Raw genomic sequence first — 19,473 nt, forward strand, 5'->3', positions numbered from 1 at the left:
TAACTATAACTCAGTATAATATATGAATCAGATCATAACATACGGACCACTAAATCCTTTTCTTCTATTTACTGTGCCACTACCAATGAGCAAACAACACATTCATTTTTAAATAAAGGCAAAATACTAGTCCCTAGTATCAAACAGAGCCGGGAAAGAGGTGAGAGATTCAGCTTCTTTAGTTGGATGATGGGAGTTACAACCCAACATATCTGGAATGTTGTTTCAGATGTTCACTGAAAATACTTCTCTGTAGAATTAGTTATTTGCATTCTCATTTCAGACCAACGTCTTGGTCTTTGTAAGAACCCAAACTCACTTCAACCCTCTGTTTGCCTCCCCCCACCTATAGTTTTAATATGGCTACGTTCAAACAACACACTTACCCATGCTTAATGAAACCAGGGTTTCATCAATCAACCTTTTTTTTTTTTTGAATTCGCAACAAATTATATAGCGGTTCAGTTCGCATAGAAAGCTAGTGTAAAATATGAATGACTAGCTCGTGACTCAGAGCGTGTTGCAAACCCAGCCAACGGCTCAGCTTCTGCCACTCTTCCCACATGATTTCTCAATTGTTAACCTCATAAACCTAAAAGGGCAGCCCAGCGTGCTAACCTCGAACACCGCTCCACGGTTCCTTTCCGCAGCTTCATGCCAAGCAACTAGCGGCGGGTTTTTTCTGTCACACAGCAGGTGTGAGTGAGCGCAGGCGCACTCGGCTCTTTCTTTCTCATTCCGGTTAGCTCTACCAGCAGCAATCCAAGCTCCGTTGGAGCCGGGATTGCCATGTATTGCGCATGCGTCCGAAGTATGCTCCCTAAGCAAGATGGCGGCGGAGAGGCTGCTGAGGGACTTGCAGTGAGGGAAGGAAGGGGGCGGTGACGGCAGCAGGTAGAACTGCGGGGAGGGCAAAGGCCGGCGAAGGTCTGGTACCGACTGAAGCAAGGATCGTGCTCAGCAGCGAGGATTCCTCGATCGCTGTACTCCTCGGGAATGCGGGCTCAAGGTGGTGGGACGAGAGGTACTAGTCCCCCTCTTGCCTGCTGTCGCCCCCGCTTGTAAGCAGTGTCCCCTAGGGCCTGCCCGGCGCCCCGGATGTGTGGGCGGTCATCTCCTGGTTCCTTGGTGGGGCCGAGTCCCCCGAGCACCGGCCGCGACGGAGGCGGCGGCAGACTTCGGGGAGCTGCGGAGGCTGCGGCGCTGTTGGGTGTGGAGCGCGACGAGGTGGGCAGGTGAGTGTGTGCTCTCGGCGGCGTCCGTCTCTAGGCGGGCATACGCCTTCTCCGCGGTCACGGCGGCTGCATGTCTTGCCTTGCTCCCCCCCCCCCCCCCCCCCACTGGCCTTGGCTGCAGGCAGTCTTGGTGTATTGACTTGCCAACCAAAGCGATCCTGGCTTTTAAGGGGCGTTCCGTCTTTCAGATCCTCCCACTTTTACGGGATCGCAGACATTATAGCCCCATTGTCTGGCTGGCTTCTGGAAATCCAAGTATGGCAATCCTGCGCGATTCGGAGACAGGGCTTGACGATCTTGGTAAATACGGCGTGCTGCTTAAAATGCTGGAGTTTGATAACTGTCAACGGCCTGTTGGCTTAAGCTTTTCTAAAAAGTTAGGAGGTTGGGGGTCCATTGCCGTTTGGTAAGAAGCTCGTTTCCTGTTTGGGGGCTTCCCCTAAGCGTTTACTTGGCCACGGAGGGAAACAGGATGCTGGATCGGATAGGCTTTTGTTCCCTTCCAGGATTTTTAAGGCTTTCTTACATGCGGAAGGCTGGGTAGGGATTTTAGGAAGAACGTCTCAGAGTAAGTTCGATAGTATGGGTGAGTTGCAGACTGTGGAGTGTAACTAACAGGTGAATTACAGGTGTACACAAAGCAACACTTATTTATGAATCCTCTTGTCAAAAAATCTAGAAGTCTTATCAGTACATTTTGAAGTGTGGAATAGGCTTAATGTCTGCATGATGTGTCTTGATTTGCTACAGTCAGTAGTACTTTTAATATTTACTGAAGTTAGGATTTCTACTCTACCCTGGCTCTTAAACTTTACTGTTACTGTTATTCTCAACTCACATGGTGATGATTCCCCTTCCACCCTTCAGTCCATACATAAGTTTAATGAAGTAGCAATTTTGATTTGAGTCAGAGCCATTTCAAACACTATAGCTCCTAGATGGAACTACTAAATAACATAACATAACATAACATAACATAACATAACATAACATAACATAACATAACATAACATAACATAACATAACAATAGCTTCTTGGGGACCTGCAGTGTTTGCCTAACATGAAGATTACTAAATTGCTCCAAGAGGGTGCACACCAATCTGGTATATTCTTGGTACCTTCTGATGCTGGTGTGCACTGTTCTTTTCAGTGTATTTCTTTGTGGGAAGACTATAATTCAATAGTATAGCATGCATACTTTTTATATCAAAGGTCTCAGGTTCTGTTTTCAGCATCTTTAGTTAAAATGGGAATACAGTATCTCATTACCAGACAGAATGAACTGTATTTTGCTAGTATAAAGTAGTTTCATGGATCTCTTTATGGTAAGCAGCTTTATAAAGCTCACATGATGTGGCCAATAAAGAGAAAGCATTTTTCAGATAATGGGAGAGAAGATAATACATTTTTTGAATACACTGTCAGGAGCTGTGGATAAAGAACAATAGTTACTAGTTACCTTAACCTTGAATTTTAATCTTTATATAATTATTAGTATTGTAAAGGAACTGAGCTAACAAATATATAATCTACACATCAATGTTATATTTAGCTGATGGGAAGGTAATGAGGTAAGTTGGAATTTGTTAAATTAGTACATTGATTCACTGATCACTGAGCATCAGTGTTAGAAATATTCAGATTTTTCAAGTTTTTATGATTTTATTGAAGCAGGGTTTATGTTACTGCTAATCCTTCCATTATATATTTTGCCTACTTAGATATCACATTGTATGGAGGCAGAGGGAATCTAACTTTTATTCTTCAGGTAAGTGGATCTTTGTTGCAATATATTTGGGGAGGGTATGTTTGTGAATGTTTCTTTCCATGAGTTATTCAATGGTGACATCTGTTGCTTGGACTACTTTTATATGATACTTGCTTTGATGAGATTAGTGGTAAGTACTATTGAATCTGTAAATAATATATTGCTGTTGTGTGTAGAGTTACCATTAATATGAAAGGTGTTGAAGACTTATAATTCCCTATGGTACTTCTAAGCAATCACTATGCCACTTGGATGCAATTACTAACATGCTTTCTCAGTACTGAACCAGAGTTAAAAATCAGTTCAACTATGGCAAGATTTGTCTGATACAATGAGTATTTTGTGTGTGGAAGATAGAACAATTGATTACTTCTTTAACTGGTTTGTTGTAGGGTGAATGATAAAGGCTTTATGGCGTTTCATTATTGTAATGTTATTTTACAATACATTATTATACAATACAATATATAATACTTTTGAATAATATGAGACAGAGAAAAATTATCTCCGTATGATCTTTTCCATATTCTGTCTCCATCTTTGTGGAAGCTTTCCATAGCTAACTATAATATCTTAGATCAGTTTTTAACTGGATCTTTTCAGCTGTGAAAAGCTTTCTTTGCCATCAATTGCAGTTTCTAGATTGTATATAAGGAGTTTCCTGAAAGTATCTGTAACTGGAATGACTTTGAGATTCTACATGGCAGGCTGCACCGACTGTTGACATGCAGTGTCTTTTTACAAAAAGAGGGTAATGTGTACACTACCCTTATAAACTGACATTAGAAATGCTATATTAATAGTAGCTTTTCTTTAAAATGAAATGGCCTGTTTTCTTTAAAACTAAAATTGCTCATACCTAATCTACATTTGATCATAGTGTCATAAAAATATGTATCTACAGGTATTGGTAGCACATGGTGTTCCCTGTTTTCCTATTTGTGAATAAATGTCCCCCTCTGTGACTTCACCACCACAGATCCTATATAAATGATTGCAAAATCTTACAAGGTATTTCTCACAGCCAAACCTTGAAAAATATATTGAGCTACATAAAGACAATATTAACCTTCAGTTTTATAATAAGACTTTACTAAGTGACTTGACTCAATTCTAACAACTCAAAAATTTTAAGTGAAAGAAAATCATAAGGTCTTTTGGCATCTTGATGTCATGCTTCTGTTTCCCTTCACTCCATTTCAAAAAACTCATCCCAAGAGAATAGCTTCATAACTTCTAGAAGAATAGCTATAATGTGAAGTTTCTGGGAATGTAACTGTATTCTCAGCTTTCCCAAGTTGAACTGGCAATAATGGGAAACAAAATTTGTAGAGATATAAAGATAAAAAAGATGGGAAAGAGCTCATGCAAAGATTATAATGAATTGTTGAGAGAGAAAATTTGGAGATTTAGCAAAAGTAAGTACCTGATGTTTCTACATTTTTGGGTATTTTGTGTTTAAAAATTAAACATCTTGGTATTCTGTCACAGGTTGTTATAGTTCTTAAAGATATTTTCTCCAGTCCCATGTACATATAGGTAACATACAGAAGACTTCAGGCATAGATTATAAAATAAGGAGCTGCTTATCAGATTTTATCATGACTTTGCTTTGTTTTGAGGGATATAGTTTTGTTTGCCTTTGTCTAAAGCTGTATCTTGATCCATACACTTCTGGAGGCTTTTAGTGATTTGGTACAGTTTGGATTTGTAAGGGGCCCCCAGAGTGATACTTACAAGATACACAGAAATTAGCTGAAAGCATCTTGTGGTTTCCACAGCACTTCAGCCTACAACTTTAATGCAGCTTTTCTGAAGTTGCTGATTTGAAATGTCTGTGTGACTTGTTCAGTCATTCATGTGCTTCTGACACTTTGTTATCTGAATTATGACTTATAATTCTAGATAATTATGCTTATCTAGCTTCTGCCGAGCTTTGTGCTACATTTATTTCTGCTTCATTTCCTTTTTCACATTTCATATGAATTTTCCAGTGTTTCTTCTTCCTTTCCTCCTCTATATCCTTCCTTTTCTGCCTTCATAAATTTCCTCTGCCATCTTCCAGTTGGAAGTAGTAGAACCTGTTGTATTCATGGACTCAGCATTTCACTTTTCTGTTCAAGAGTGTTGGTTGGTCTTTTATGACTCCAGTATGATTTCAGTCTTGACAGTTATAAAATTGTTACCAGTGACACATTTCCCTGCTTTTAAAGAAATATATGAAAGTAGTATAGTTACTGTCAGTCAGAATAAAAGGACTATATGTGCTCCTTGCCAGAATGGAGAACTAACCCATCCTCTGGAGAAGTTTTGGGAGTCTGTAAGCTGCATGCATGTAAGCCGCATTATAATGACAGCCAGATTAGTGTAGTGGTTAGGGCATCAGGTTAGAAACAAGGAGACCATAAGTTCTAGTCCCGCCTAGGCACAAAGCCAGCTGGATTACCTTGGGCCAGTCACTTTCTCTCAGTCCTAGGAAGGAGGCAATAGCAAACCACTTCTGAAAAACCTTGCAGAGGAAACTGCAGGCAGTCTCCGAGAATTGGATAAGATTGAATGGATTAAAAAAAAAAAAGCTGCATGCAGATGATGGGGTAGGAAATTTAATTTCTCTGAGCATCTTCCATTTGTATACTTTGCATTGAAGCCATCAAAATGTAGTCAGATTACCATATACAGTAAGAGTAGAGTTGAATCTGATTAAAGACCTATCTGATCCACCAAATTGTAGCCTTCGTGGCACAGGACCAGGTTATCTGAGGAGCTGTCTTGTCCCAGTTATATCCATCCACCCCACTCAATCTGGCAGAAGGGGCATGTTGTGGACCCCACCAGTCAAGGAATTCCAGCTGGCGGGGTCTAAGAAGAGGGCCTTTTCTGCCATGGCCCCCGCCCTGTGGAATAGCTTACCACCTGAGCTGCAGGCTGCCCCCACTCTCCTGGCCTTCTGGAAAAGTGTAAAAACATGGCTATGCCAGATGGCCTGGGGGTCTGAAGGGGGCTCGCATTGTTGTAATTGGCTGGTGGGGTGATACTGCTCACCTCATCATCTTGAATTGTATATAGGCTTTTTATATAGAATTGTTACTAGTTATTTCAATGTGGATATTTATATTTTTATTGTTTTTATTGTTTCAGATTTTAATTGTAAGCCAGCCAGAGTCACCCTCTGGGGGAGATGGGCGGAATATAAATGTAATAAATAAATAAAAAATAAATAAATAGATACCAGTGGGTAACTTACATGTCCACTAGCTTTCTGCTGCTCATGTTTTTGGTATCAGTAGGCCTGCTATAACTGCATTATTGACAGTAATATAAATATGACTGGTAGTTCTTTATAGCTTAATTTAATTTAATTCCCTTTAACCTGAACCCCTTTAACTTAAACTTTTCTAAGTTGATTATTTTTATTATTAAAATATGGAAATACAAAAATATTAAAATACAAAGACTATAAAAAAGGAAATATGGGAATGCAAAGAAAATGGAAAATGGAAAAAAAAAAGCAAGATGGTACAAAAAAAAGACTGCTACTTTTAAATTAAAAAAGAAAATGAAAGCAGTGGTGAAAAAAGAAAAATGGATTCTATCCACCCCTTTCCTTCCATGTGTAGATCCTCAACCACAGGCCATAGTTTAAATACTTGAACTTTATATCAAATATTTTTATTTAAGTCCTAAAAACCATATTCCAGATATCTAAATCTGCCTTACTGTGTGATATACTGTATGTAAAGGAGCCATTCTTGTTTGAACTTAGTTAAACTTCTGTTATGGATACATACTGTGAAATTTGCTCCATGGTAGTATATTCTCCAATTTTAGTTTCTTAGTCTGATATTGCAGGCACGATATCTCTTTTCCAACATTGTCCTAGGTTTATTCTTGCTGTGGTCAACATGTATCTTAATAAATTGTAATATTTTTCATTTATGGCTAGTAAAAACATCTGTGGTTTCAATTCAAGTTTTATTTTTAATTTTTTTCTGGATTTTTAATTTTTGTTTTCCAGTACTTTTGAGGGTTGTTTTTTTTTTTTTTCATGACTACCACATGTGGTAAAATGTTCCTTCTTTGTTATGGCATTTCCAACATTTGTTGTTATAAGCTTTATCTGTATTGGCAATCATAGAATTATATACCATCTGTAGAACATGTTACACCAGTTTTCCCTTAAATTGTAGCTTAGAGTAAATTTTATTGATTTTTTTCCATAGTTCGCCCCATTGATGCGCCATAATTACTTCTCTCAAGTTTTGCATCCATTTTTTCATACAGTTTTTAATTTGTTCTGGCTGTGTGTCATATTTCAGCAACAGTTTATAAATCTGTCCTAGTAAATGATATTGGTTTTGTATAAGCATTTCAAATTCTGTCATGTTTTTCAAGCCCCTCCTTCCTTTTTGAGATTTTTATTTTTACAGTTACTTGTAAATACATTAACTGTGGTAAATTCTTTCATTGGGCAATTCCTTAATCTATTCTCTGAATTCTGATATATCATATTGGCATATGTAATTAAATCTTTTTTATCATAATTGCCCTTAGAATAAAAAGCATTTGATAGTGAAGCTAATGGTGAAATTGCCTGACTTATTCTTGCTTTTAAGAGATTCCAGATTTTTAGTAGGCTTTGTCTTATTATATATCCTTTCAAAGTCTTCTCTTTTGTTTGAACCATATACACCTGTGAAGTCCATTAACTAGATCTGCTCCTTCTGTTATTGGTATTCTACTGTTTGGAGATCTTACCCATTCTGCTATCCATGATAGGCAGCTTGCTCTGTAGTACAATTCCTTTCCTACTCACCCCTAATTAGATCACTTAGAAACAAGTTGAAAAGCATGGGTTTCAATAATATTCTTGGAGAAGCCTCTATTTATATCTGTTCTTTAACCAGTTTACAATGATTTTAGCTGAAAGGCTGAAAATAATTTTGCAAGAATTTATTCATGAGGATCAATGTGGGATTTTACCTAAAAGACAGTTGAGGGATAATGTTAGAAGTGTGTTGGACATTTTGGAATATTTGGAACAACATAATGAAAAACAAGCTGCATTGATCTTTTTAGATGCAGAAAAGACTTTTGACAATTTGAAATGGACTTTTCTGTTTAAAGTTTTGGAAGGTATGAGTTTTGGAGAGAATTTTATAAAATGGGTAAAATTGATTTATACTTCACAGACAGCACAAATACAGGTAGCCCTCGCTTAATGACCATTTGTTTAATGATGGCTCAAAGTTACGACAGCCTCAGAAAAAGTGCTTTATGACCTGTACTTGCAGTTATGACCGTCGCAAACCATAGCACCACCCTCCCGCAGTCATGTGATTGCAAATTATTATCTTTTTACGAAGGTCATAAAGTGAATCACCATGGTTGTTAAGTGAACTGTGTGGTCATTAAGCAAACCATGTGGTCATTAAGCGAATTCTGGCAAAAACTGACCATGGGTAAATTAAAATAATTTGGTGCACTAGCAGGTTTTAAGATTAATAAACTGTGATGGAATGGAATTATGAAGGCCAGGCTCAGGGAGATAAGCGTTTTCTTAGTTCCCACACCCTTGTGGTGAACTAAGAAAATGCTTATCTCCCTGAGCCTGGCCTTCATAATTCCATTCCATCACATAAACAGAAGACAAAGATGTTAACAAAAAATATGAAAATACAAGATCAAACAGAACTGATAAAACAGGTTTTAAGATTGAGAAGAAGGTACAATATTTTGGTATCACCATGACAAATATGAACTGTATGTTATTTCAAAATAACTATGTTAAGACATGGAATGAAATTAAAAAATATATGTTAAGATGGGACAAAGTACAACTGCCACTGTTGGGGAGAATTTCTGTGATAAAATGAATGCTTTACCTAGAATATTATTTTGTTTCAGATGATACCTGTTTTGACAACTGATATACCATCTAAACAATGGCAGAAGGATATATCTAAATTTGTATGGGAGTGGAAAAAAACCATGAGTTAAATATAAGGCATTTCAAGATACAAAGGAAAGAGGAGGAGTGGGTCTATGTGATTTGAAATTATACTTTGCTGCTTGTTGTTTAGTTTGGATGAAAGAGTGGGTGTTGCTGAGAAATAGAAGGCTACTGGAGTTAGAAGAACACAATTTGAGATTTGGGTGGCATGGATATTTGTGGTACAACAAAGCTAAGGTTAATGTAAATTTTAAAAATCATTATGTCAGACATGCCATCCTGAGAATATAGAATTAATACAAATCTAGGTTGGCCCAAAATCACCTTTGTGGCTCTCAGCACAAGAAGCATCTCATCGACAAGAAATGATAAGTAAACGTAAATGGTTAACTTATGATATATTAGAATTTTTTCAAGGGGAATGTAAAATAAAATCAAGAGAAGATCTGATAACAGAAGGATATACTTGCCAATGCTTTTTTATGTACAATTATCAGAAAGGTTTAAAGTAGATAAAAGATTTTATGGTACAATGCAAGGCTGAGTTTGAAACAGATCTATGTACAAATGATGAACGTGTTATTGCCAAAATGTATAAACTTTTGTTGAAATTTGAGACAGAAGAACAAGTGAAAGAATGTATGTTAAAATAGGCTAAAACTTTTGGTTACAATATACAAATGCAACAATGGGAAAATATGTGGTTGAAAGGATTGAAATTTACATTATGTTCTAGTGTTAAAGAGAATTTTTATAAAATGGTGTACCTTTGGTATATGTCACCAGAGAAATTGTCTAGAATGTATAAAGGTACTTTGAATTTATGCTGGAAATGTGAACAACATGAAGGGACGTTTTATCCTGTTTGGTCGACGTATAAAAAAGCCAGAAAATTTTGGATTCAAATACATACACTATGGTTGGGGTTTTTTTCCCCCCAATAAGAACTTTATTATGTTTCAACAAAGAATAAAATATAGAGAAACAGAAAAAAAGGTTTGAAAAAAGGAAGAGATCAGAAAAAGAACGAAATTTAAAGTGCAGAAAAGTAAAAGTAAAAAGAAAGAAAAGGGTAACTTTCGACTTTCTTTGATACAGGTACAAATATATAATACATTCACCTCTTACTCTGCAGTTTAAACTAATACATAGTATTTCTAAAGCCATAAAGAATATCAATCATCAAATCCCAAAATTAAAATTTGATTTCTTTGTTTCAAGCAAAAAGTCCAAAAATGGTTTCCAAGTAGAAACAAAGCCAATCAAAGGCTTTTCTTTAATCAAAGTAGTCAATTTCACCATCTCCGCCAACCCCATTAACTTCACCATCCATTCTTCAGTTGTAGGTATTTGTGGGTCCTTCCATTTCCACACGTATAAGAGTCTCACTGAATGGAGGAAAGGTGGGTGAAGAAGATGGAACTTGCAGAGATGGTTAAACTGACTTCCCTGATTAAGAAAAGTCGGTATATATATTTATTGCTGACTGGAAACCCCTTATAGATGTTTTGCATGAAACAGAAAAAAATGAGCCTATGATTTGTGTTTTTGATGATTAGAAAAAAACTAGATAATAGAAAAAAGAGAGCTTTTCTTTTTGTAACCATAGAGTAAGAAATAATTTTGTGACCATACTTGTATTTGCTGCAAAGAAAATCAGAAGCTGCTTCTTTCTATTTCTATTTCTATTTATTTATTTATTTTTGCACTTTTTTCTCTTTTCCTTTCTTCTCTTTCTTTGCTTTATATTAGTTTTTGTTAGTTTTGATCTTCTTTTTAAAATTGTTAATAAAATTTATATATATAAAAAAAGAAAAGCATGGGTTTCGCTACATATTCTTGGAGAGCCCTCTATTTATATCTATTCTTCAACCAGTTACGAGTCTATAAGAAAGAAACTTTCTTCTTACCCTATAATAGCCATCTGTGCTCAAGAACTTGAAATAATACAGAAAATATTCCAGATGACCTTTATTCATATATTTCTCAAATCATTCTAAATGGTTAATGAAACAGGGCTGATGTTAACAAAGGCCATATGGAGACTTCTTAAGCAAGATTTGCTGCCTGTATATTTGACAATCTTATATTTAAGAATTGCATTTTATGTGGTGGTAGTTGTAATCCTTTTACAACTAAAAATATGGTAGAAAATATGTATAGAATTGCACAACTGTGACTGGCTTTATGGTGGCTGAAAGTGACATGTGAGTTACCTCCAGTACCGCCACTATCTTCCCTTCACCTACAATAGCATGTAATGCGGGATAGCCATTATGAGTGTTGCTGTTCTGATGTAGCATTTTGGATAGAAGCTATAGTGAAAGTCACATTGCAGTGTTGAACCAGTGTATCAATCAATTTTGTTCAAGATTTTTGAGGGCACTTGGGTGCAGCTTCAGTTTATAATTCTTTTGGAATAGATGGAGTATGAAAATTGGGAATTTTCTTATGTTGCCTCTGAACTTCGTGAATGCTCTGTGCACAATAAATTGATATACTATTAGGGTTCAAACCAAGGAACCAGCATGGCATTTTTTCTTTAACGAGGAAGGTCAGCAAATTAAGATTTTAAAATTATAAAATTTTCTTTATATTAACAGTATTCTTTGGTTTTATTTCATATGCTAAGAATTGGCTTTCTACTAGTTACGTTAAGCCTGTGCAATATTGAATTAATGTGGACTTGTGTATTTCACAAACTTTGGGTGCCAGCTCAAGTGACAGCTCACTAATTAGATGTCATTGTTAGACCTTGAGAACTGGACTTGGTTCATGAAGCTTTTTCCAAAAATGTTTCAAGTGTAATGCATTTAAAAGAGTAAATTGAATGGGAAAGGAATTCTCGTCATCCTTTTTAAGAAATGAGTTTGTGTACCTCTCTGTTAGCCTGAAAAAGTAGGTCTTTATGCTATTCTTATTTCTATTGAGGAACAAAATGTCTTGACTTCAGCTGTTGAAACAGCTTGCTTCAGAAAAGTCTTTGGTAGTACTACATTAAATTAGTAATTGTATAAAGATTAAAACTAGGTTTATTTTTATAGTATTAATTGGAGTAAGATATATAACATGGTTTTAAATATATATTTTATTTTTATAAATATGTCTATTTTTCTATACGTCAAAATCACATTCTTCTATCTAAGTATATCCAATCTGAAAAAAGAACAAAAAGGAAGCAAGTATTCTGTCAGTTAATACTGTATGTAAAATTTAGCTGGCCCTTGAAAAGTTAATTAAATGGCAGTAAATATTAGGCTGAAGACTGATTTCTAACATCATTCTACCTTCATTTCTGCAGCTTTCCCAGCTTTACATAACTATTCTTTTACAGTGATAACCACCAGTATTTTCTCAACTATTTATTTATGTATTGAATCTCTTTAGCATCATATTGGACTGTCATATCATATCATATAGAAAGATATGCAATTATTTGATGCAGCGCTATAGCCTGTCCCAATCATTTCTACTATTTGTGCATAAAATTAATTTTATCATGTTTGCATTCCCAGCTCTTATCTCCAGAATTTCCACCTAATTGATGTAATATATATGGTGTCAAATAGTTTTGACAAAATATTTTATGCTAGTAGTTTTTTTTCACATTGGTGCAGGGTGAACCTACTGGACCTGGCAAGAATATTTGTATTCCATTCCTGTTGTAAAATAGAATGGCTAATTATGTTCTTTCAGCAAGTTTGAAAACATTGTTTTTGTCTCTGATTAAAATTTTCTGATAACAAGCTTTTCCATGTTTTATATTCATAAATTAATTTCTTGTAAGTAGTTAGAATTCAAAATATTATTTCAGATGTTAGAATTTATGATGGAGCTTAATTAGTGAAATTGCAGCTGGACAGGATTCCCTTCTAATTTGAGTATGATTGCAAATAAGGAAGCATGAATCTATTATCCCAAATACAAATCAATGTATATTTTATCTAATTCATTTTCAGACTACACCAGATAATATTAAATTATTCTTGTAAATAACTGGCAAATGCAAGGGACCTTTTTCATATTTTTGTTTCCTTTTCATACAAAACTCAGTGATATACTGGGTTGTTTTTAAAATATACTGTTAAACAATTTTTAAAAATTGAATTCTTGAAATAGTATCCATTTTAATGATAACAATTTTTCCCATTTGAAAGATTCCCAGAAAGGACCATTTTTCATTCCTGTCATGATCACACTTAGATGTCTGATTGCAATGTAGTTAAATATGAAGAGTTGGATCCAGATGTAGCTAGACCGTAGAAACCAATGGGTCTTAACATTTGTCCTAAAGTCCCATTATTTCATTGGGCATACTCTAAATCTGAATTCATTATATTTAAGGCAAATAAATGTTTACAGTATACGTAAGATATATAGTATTTCAAAAGGAGTTGAATGAAAAGCTATTTTCACAGTTTATCTTGCTTGAAAATCCTTCATATACAAATGCGTCACTCAAATATATTTTGGGCTGGTATGGGGGAGGGAGGATGAAAGAAAATCTCTAGCATTGGTTTCAGGTGGAGTTGGTGACCCTACTTAACAGAGAGGGAAGCTGGATATTACACAGGATTTGTGTGTGTGTTCCTTATATTATTCTATCATGGAGGACGATAGAATGATTGGTGAGGCAATGACTTAACTATGTAGAATAGGTGGAGCTGCAATTGACAGTTTTTTGTGTGATGGCCTGAATGGCTTCATTGCAAAATTGGTGATGATTAACGTGCATAGTTTTATTATTGTTATACACACAAATGTAGCAAAATTGTGATGTTGAAAATCAGTGTGCTTTGTTCCATTTCAGTGATTTCAGGTGCCAATAAAAAAAAAGCTGGATTTGATTTCATTATTAAAGAAATAAGTGTGTGTTTTTTTTTAAAAAAAATTTTAAGCATTATTTTATTTAAAACATGCTTTTCTGTCATAAGTTCCAAACAATATACTGCAGAGGTTCCCAAACTTTCTTGGTTCACAATGCCCTTAGCGTCTCAGTAATTTTTTTCATGATGCTCCTATGCCAAAATTGTCAACTACTTTGAGCTAGTAGTTTACAATCCTGCTCCAGGGATATACTGTGTCAAACATAGGCTTTCCTGTTACCCGTGCATTTTTTTTAATTTATAGAATTGTTGAAGCTAATTATTTATATGTTCTTTGTTTTGTAGTGTACTTGACGAAGGAATTTTCCAAATGAGTTGGGCTTCCAAACAATAAAAACTTTTCTTACTGGTATTTGAGACTTTCTCCCTCACCCCTTTTCCTTTGGAATTTTGGTAGTACAGTCTTGGGGCATTGGGAGCTTCAGAATCGAAGCTGGAGATAACCATGTATAACTCAGTTTTCGTGTCCAAAACCAAAATGTAGTATGTGACTTTGATTTAATGGGTTGTATGAAACCAACCACTCTGATCTGTACTTAACACAATATGTGAATCCATGTAATTTGTGGTTGTGGTTTATTCAACAGTGAACCATAGATTTGCATCACAGGTGAACTCAGCAGCTAAATAAGGTTTCATGCTTAAATATAGAGCACAAGGTCTCAGTTAAAAATTGGATTATCTTCAACTAGTGCAACAAGAAGACAACTTGCCTTTTCACTGAGAATTTAGAAATATGATCTCTGTGTGATTACTTGTTAATAATACTTGTTATGCTAAGAATAAGAATACTTGTTATGCTAAGTGAAGCTTGTTAGGTAACTGCATCAAGAATTACATCCTGAGTATAATTAGTTTGCCACCTAGCTGATCCAGGTTGATTTTAAAAGGTTAAGCCAGGTTGAACCTCATTAGTCCTTGGAATGGAGATTACCTAATGGAGATTACCAGGGTTGTAGGCAAAACTGGACATTTGAAAATACAATCCAGAAGGATGTAATCGCAATCCACATATGTATTGCTGCCAAGGACACTACATAGACATGTCCATGAAGTCACTAGGAGTTGAGCTCAACAAGAGGGTTGTTATCTTTACAATTAGCCATACATTATATGGCAGCAAAACTGGGTGTTCATCAACAGATTGTTGATGTTTATGGAATCCAGTTTCTATAAGTAGTACCTGCTCAATCAAATCTTACTGGCAGTCCTGATTAATAGTCATACTCAGCTTAATGTGGCTATTCAAATGGAACACACATTTTAAAGAAGAGAAAATGTTAGTTGTGATGCTGGAAAGATAGTATAAATAATGGCTTTGAGAGGCCATCAAGAATACCCCAGAGTTGTAGACTAGACCATGAAAATAACAATAATAAATAATAATAAAATAACTAGCTGTAGTCTAGACCATGAAAATAACAATAATAAATAATAACAATAATAAAAACATACCACGAGGAGGAGTGATAAGCCACTTCCATATTGTTGCCAAGAAAATTAGATGAATGTGTCCATGCTCTACTCAAGGAAGACTTTCTTATAAATTATAGCAAATTAAAAATAACTTTGTAATGTATACACAATGTTGCTTTAAAAACTGTGTTTTGGTGTTTAATGTTTTAAATTGTTTTAAATTCATTACCATATTACATAAACTTGATGATATAAATAGGAAATGAAAGCAATTTTTATTAGCAATCTACCCTAAAGCAGGATCTTGCAATTTAAATTAAAATGGATTAGACTGTTAGGATTAGGAATAGAAAACAGATCTGAACTGGGTCTCTTTGTAATCAAGGGAACTAATTCTTTTCCATAGTAACAATTTGAGTTCATTGTCAATTGCCATTAATATACAAATATTACTCTTGATAAATCCCATCTCAATGCAAAGATAAATCCTTATTTTAAGTAGGATAAAAGAATTCTGTTTCGGATATGTTTCTTTCCCCCAGTCCAGCTATTACTTTTCCCCTGACTCCATTTTATTTTGTTTTCCTCTTTGCTCTGTAAAGGTTGTGTCCTTTCCTGTTTTCATTGACAAGTTCCCCCTCCCCTCTGTCTGTAGATTGTTCAGGCAGCAAACTGACAAGAGTCAGGGTGAGTAGGAAAAAGGAAGCACTGGGTATGAACCACAGTCTGCTATATTCTCCGAGGCGAGCAGGGCCATTGGCTGAGTTGGGCTGGGTACCCACGTGATCGGAATGTGGCTGTATTGGCTCTGGCTGTAGCGCAGTCACTGGATACAGGAGGCTACTGGATGTTGTAGACTGAATGGAGGTGCAGTCAGCGTCGGAGATGGGGTAGGTGAACATTGGCATTGTACTCCTCGCAGAAACTAGCATTGGTATCTGTGATGATGGGCTGACCCATGCAGCTACTGTACTGACAGATATTAGAGAGGGGAGCTTGGCTGTTTTTACCTGTTCCCTCATTTTGGCTTTTAGAGGGACATACTAGAGACCGATTCTGAGCATTATCTGTGTTTTTGACAGGCTGGAAGAAGGAGGTGGTGGTACACTTAGAAGGCAATTGAAAAGAAAAGATGCCTTTATAGTGAACAAAAGATTGTTTTAAAGGTTTGACATAGAAAACAGGCGAAAATAGTATCTTAGGAGACGGATAAAGAGCAACAAAGAATGAAACGGATTCATTGCTTAGAGGAATGAGAACTGAGCCCATTGAAATCCTCCGTTCTCCTCCTCCTCCTCCTCCCTCCTGTCACAGAAGCAGCAGCCAGAGAAAGAGACACAAAGCAGCAGAGAAGATGCCTTGATGTGAATCTAACAGCCCCGCAAAACAGAGACTGTAGGGGAAGATGAGGCAAGTATTATAGAGAGCGAATTATTGTAGCTTTGAAATATTTGGTTTGATATTGGGAAGCCAGGAAGATCCTGTACTGAAAATGGTGCAAAATCATGTGCCTTTGTTACTGACATGATGTGTAAGTGGCATTTCTGCGGTTTACTGCAGCAGCTTTTGCTTCCTTACTAAAAAGAAAAGGCTACCTAGAGACAAGAGTGTCTCCTGCACTGCTGCAACCAGGAATGTAATAAAGCAGCTGCCACCTGAAAAAAAAAGCAATTGCCAAAATATAAAATAAAGATGAATATTGGTCTCTTCGTTTTCTTTCATCATCTGCCCAAACCCAAGCCTTCTGACTTATATTCATCATCAAAAGAGATTCTGAGAGTTATTCAGTCTTGGATAATGTTAATAATAAATAACATATGAGATATTCTTCTCTTTTTTCTTGTCAGATACAGTTTTTTAATGTAATAATTAGGTCAGCTTTGGTATCTCAGTATGGATGAAAAATGAAGGGTTTTTTTGTCAGTATCAGCAGAATTATAAATACTCAAGTAGTGCAGGGATTTTAAAGTAAAGGGATAGATTGAAAATAATATTTAGTAAAATAAGCAGCAGACTGTATTTTAGAGGAAATTTGCTGCTTTTGTGGGAGGAGATAGATAATCCAGATTATTTTTTGAAATACTTTATTTACCCTAAATCTAGAAATGTTAAGTCTATTTTCTACTTGTGTGTGCTTTTATTTTCCTGTTTTTGCTGGAAGATTAATTGTATGCTTAAGGATTGTCTAATTACGTCAACCAATATTCCTTCTTATTTGCAAAAAAGAAGAAGAAGGGACTTAGCTATAGTTAGGACAGGCCAGTTGAAATCCATGGAGCTTCAGTCATGAATTGAATAAATTGAATCCCATTGATTTCATCTGGTCTTTAATTTTGAACCTCACCTAATATGTTTTCAGAAAGTAGACAAATGAAGATGTTTTTTCAAGATGTGCAATTTTAGTTATGGTTTTAATAATTATGGCAGAGGGTATAAAATATAATCTGCCATTTAGATAAATTTAACGGAACAGAACTAGACAGCAATACTGTGTGTATTACCTGGCAGTGAAGTTCCATTGAACTTGGGTTTTTTTTTCTTGTTTAACATGTAAAGGATTGCACTTAAGAATTATGTATGACTACTTTTGTATGAAATTTATTTTATTATATGTAATTTTAACCAATCAGAGTTAAAAATATAAGTATTACTATATAAATTGGTGGCAGTCCTGAAATACCAACAGTTAGATATAACTGGAGCACTTAATAGCACTAGAAGATGAAGGGAGAATAACCTACTTGGGTTTTGTGAATAAGTGTGGACATATCCTTTATTATCAGAAAGATACATAGAGTTGGCATGGAATATAGCATAAAACTAGTTGGGCACCCTTTCTGCTAATCCTGTATGTGCAAGGGACATGCAGAGAGAGATGGAATCTCAGGTCTGTGGGGTTGGCCTGTCACCTGTTTGTCAGAGAAGCATACTATTACTTAATTGGGGCTGACTCCTTAAACCCCCACCTCACTTGACTCTTATGAAAATCTTCATGCTTGGCGAATGTGGAAAATGCAACTCCACTTTCCTCTTATCAGTTGGATTCAGTCTATTCTGTATTATAGGTTGTGACAAGTATAATCAGCAATATGTAATCACCAAATTGCAATGAGGAAGACAAAACCTAGGCCATACATTGCAAGTAGCAAATAATGCTTCCGAATTCCTAATTCTAAACTTTGTCCATAGAAGCACGTGAAGTGCAGGTATGGAATACATGTGCAGAACAGCAGAATGATTGACAACATAGCCCAAGAGCAGGAGTGCTGAAATTCTAGCAAGTGAGCTGTCTGGTGCAGTCGTTGCCTCCATTCCCCAGCCCTGTTTGTTATTACCAGTTCAAGTGCATTCAGCCTCTGCCTGTCCCCAACATTCTGCCCTTTGTTAATACTCATCGTTCTTCTACTCTTCCTACTTGGAGTGTCCTCAATCAGTCCTTTATTTTCTGATAGCACTGTCTCCTCCAATTCTGTCTTCTCGGCCTGCTCAATTCATTTGCTGCCTGAATGCTTTTCCACTCATGGCAGTGCATTTCCTCCTTTGCTGCCGCACATTTTTCTCATTTTTTATCCATTACTTCTTGCCACTGCATCCACCTCTGATTCTCTTGTGTGTGCATTTGCATCAGTTTTCTCCTCTGCTTCATTTCTCCTCCACATTTACTGCCTCCAGTTGGTTTCTCTCCAGCCTCTTGTCCTGCTTCCTCCCAATTCACCTTCTTGCTTCCCCTGTCCTGTTCTCCTGTTTAGACACTTTTTTCTGTTTTTTCTGCCACTCCTGCCAGTTTTATCTTGTTCCATTACAATGAAACAACTGCAGCTTTTCTTGTCATCAGTAGATGAGTTTTGGTGTCATAGCATCCTCTATTAATAAAAAAAAAAAATCTACAATACTTGTTACCTTGCAACTACAAAAAACAAATAGCATTTTAAAAGAAAAATAATAAAAATACAATAATTTAATATAATAACAGATGGTACTGGCCCCACCTATCTTTGGAATACAGTCTTTAGCATGTTGTGAAAGAGCCGTTTATAACAATCAAAATTAGGTTTCTCTGCCTTGGAAAACTCATGTGATCCTTCCTGAGGTTGTCTGATTAATTGAGTAGCAAGCTATAACAGTCCTCCTTCAGCTGCCCTATTCCGTATAGCAGTAAATGATAACTCTGTCTTTTAATACCGGCCTTTTCTGTTATGTGAGGTTTGCTGTGCTTT

The 19,473-nt window shown here is 36.0% G+C and overlaps 1 protein-coding gene across 2 annotated transcripts in view; it reads left to right on the forward strand.

The window, feature by feature from the left end:
* Window positions 1-831: 831 nt before the first annotated feature.
* Window positions 832-19,473, forward strand: part of APC (APC regulator of Wnt signaling pathway) — an 83,860-nt gene continuing 65,218 nt past the window's right edge. For both annotated transcript variants that reach the window (XM_015888315.3, XM_007429575.3), the window contains exons 1-2: window positions 832-1,235; window positions 2,958-3,004. The gene's annotated coding sequence lies outside the window, so the exon portion shown is untranslated. The remainder of the gene's footprint in view (window positions 1,236-2,957; window positions 3,005-19,473) is intronic.

Source organism: Python bivittatus, unplaced genomic scaffold (assembly GCF_059951505.1).
Source record: "Python bivittatus isolate LINGU-HERP-01145 unplaced genomic scaffold, Pbiv_v1 ctg000850_np1212, whole genome shotgun sequence".
NCBI classification, from domain to species: domain Eukaryota; kingdom Metazoa; phylum Chordata; class Lepidosauria; order Squamata; family Pythonidae; genus Python; species Python bivittatus.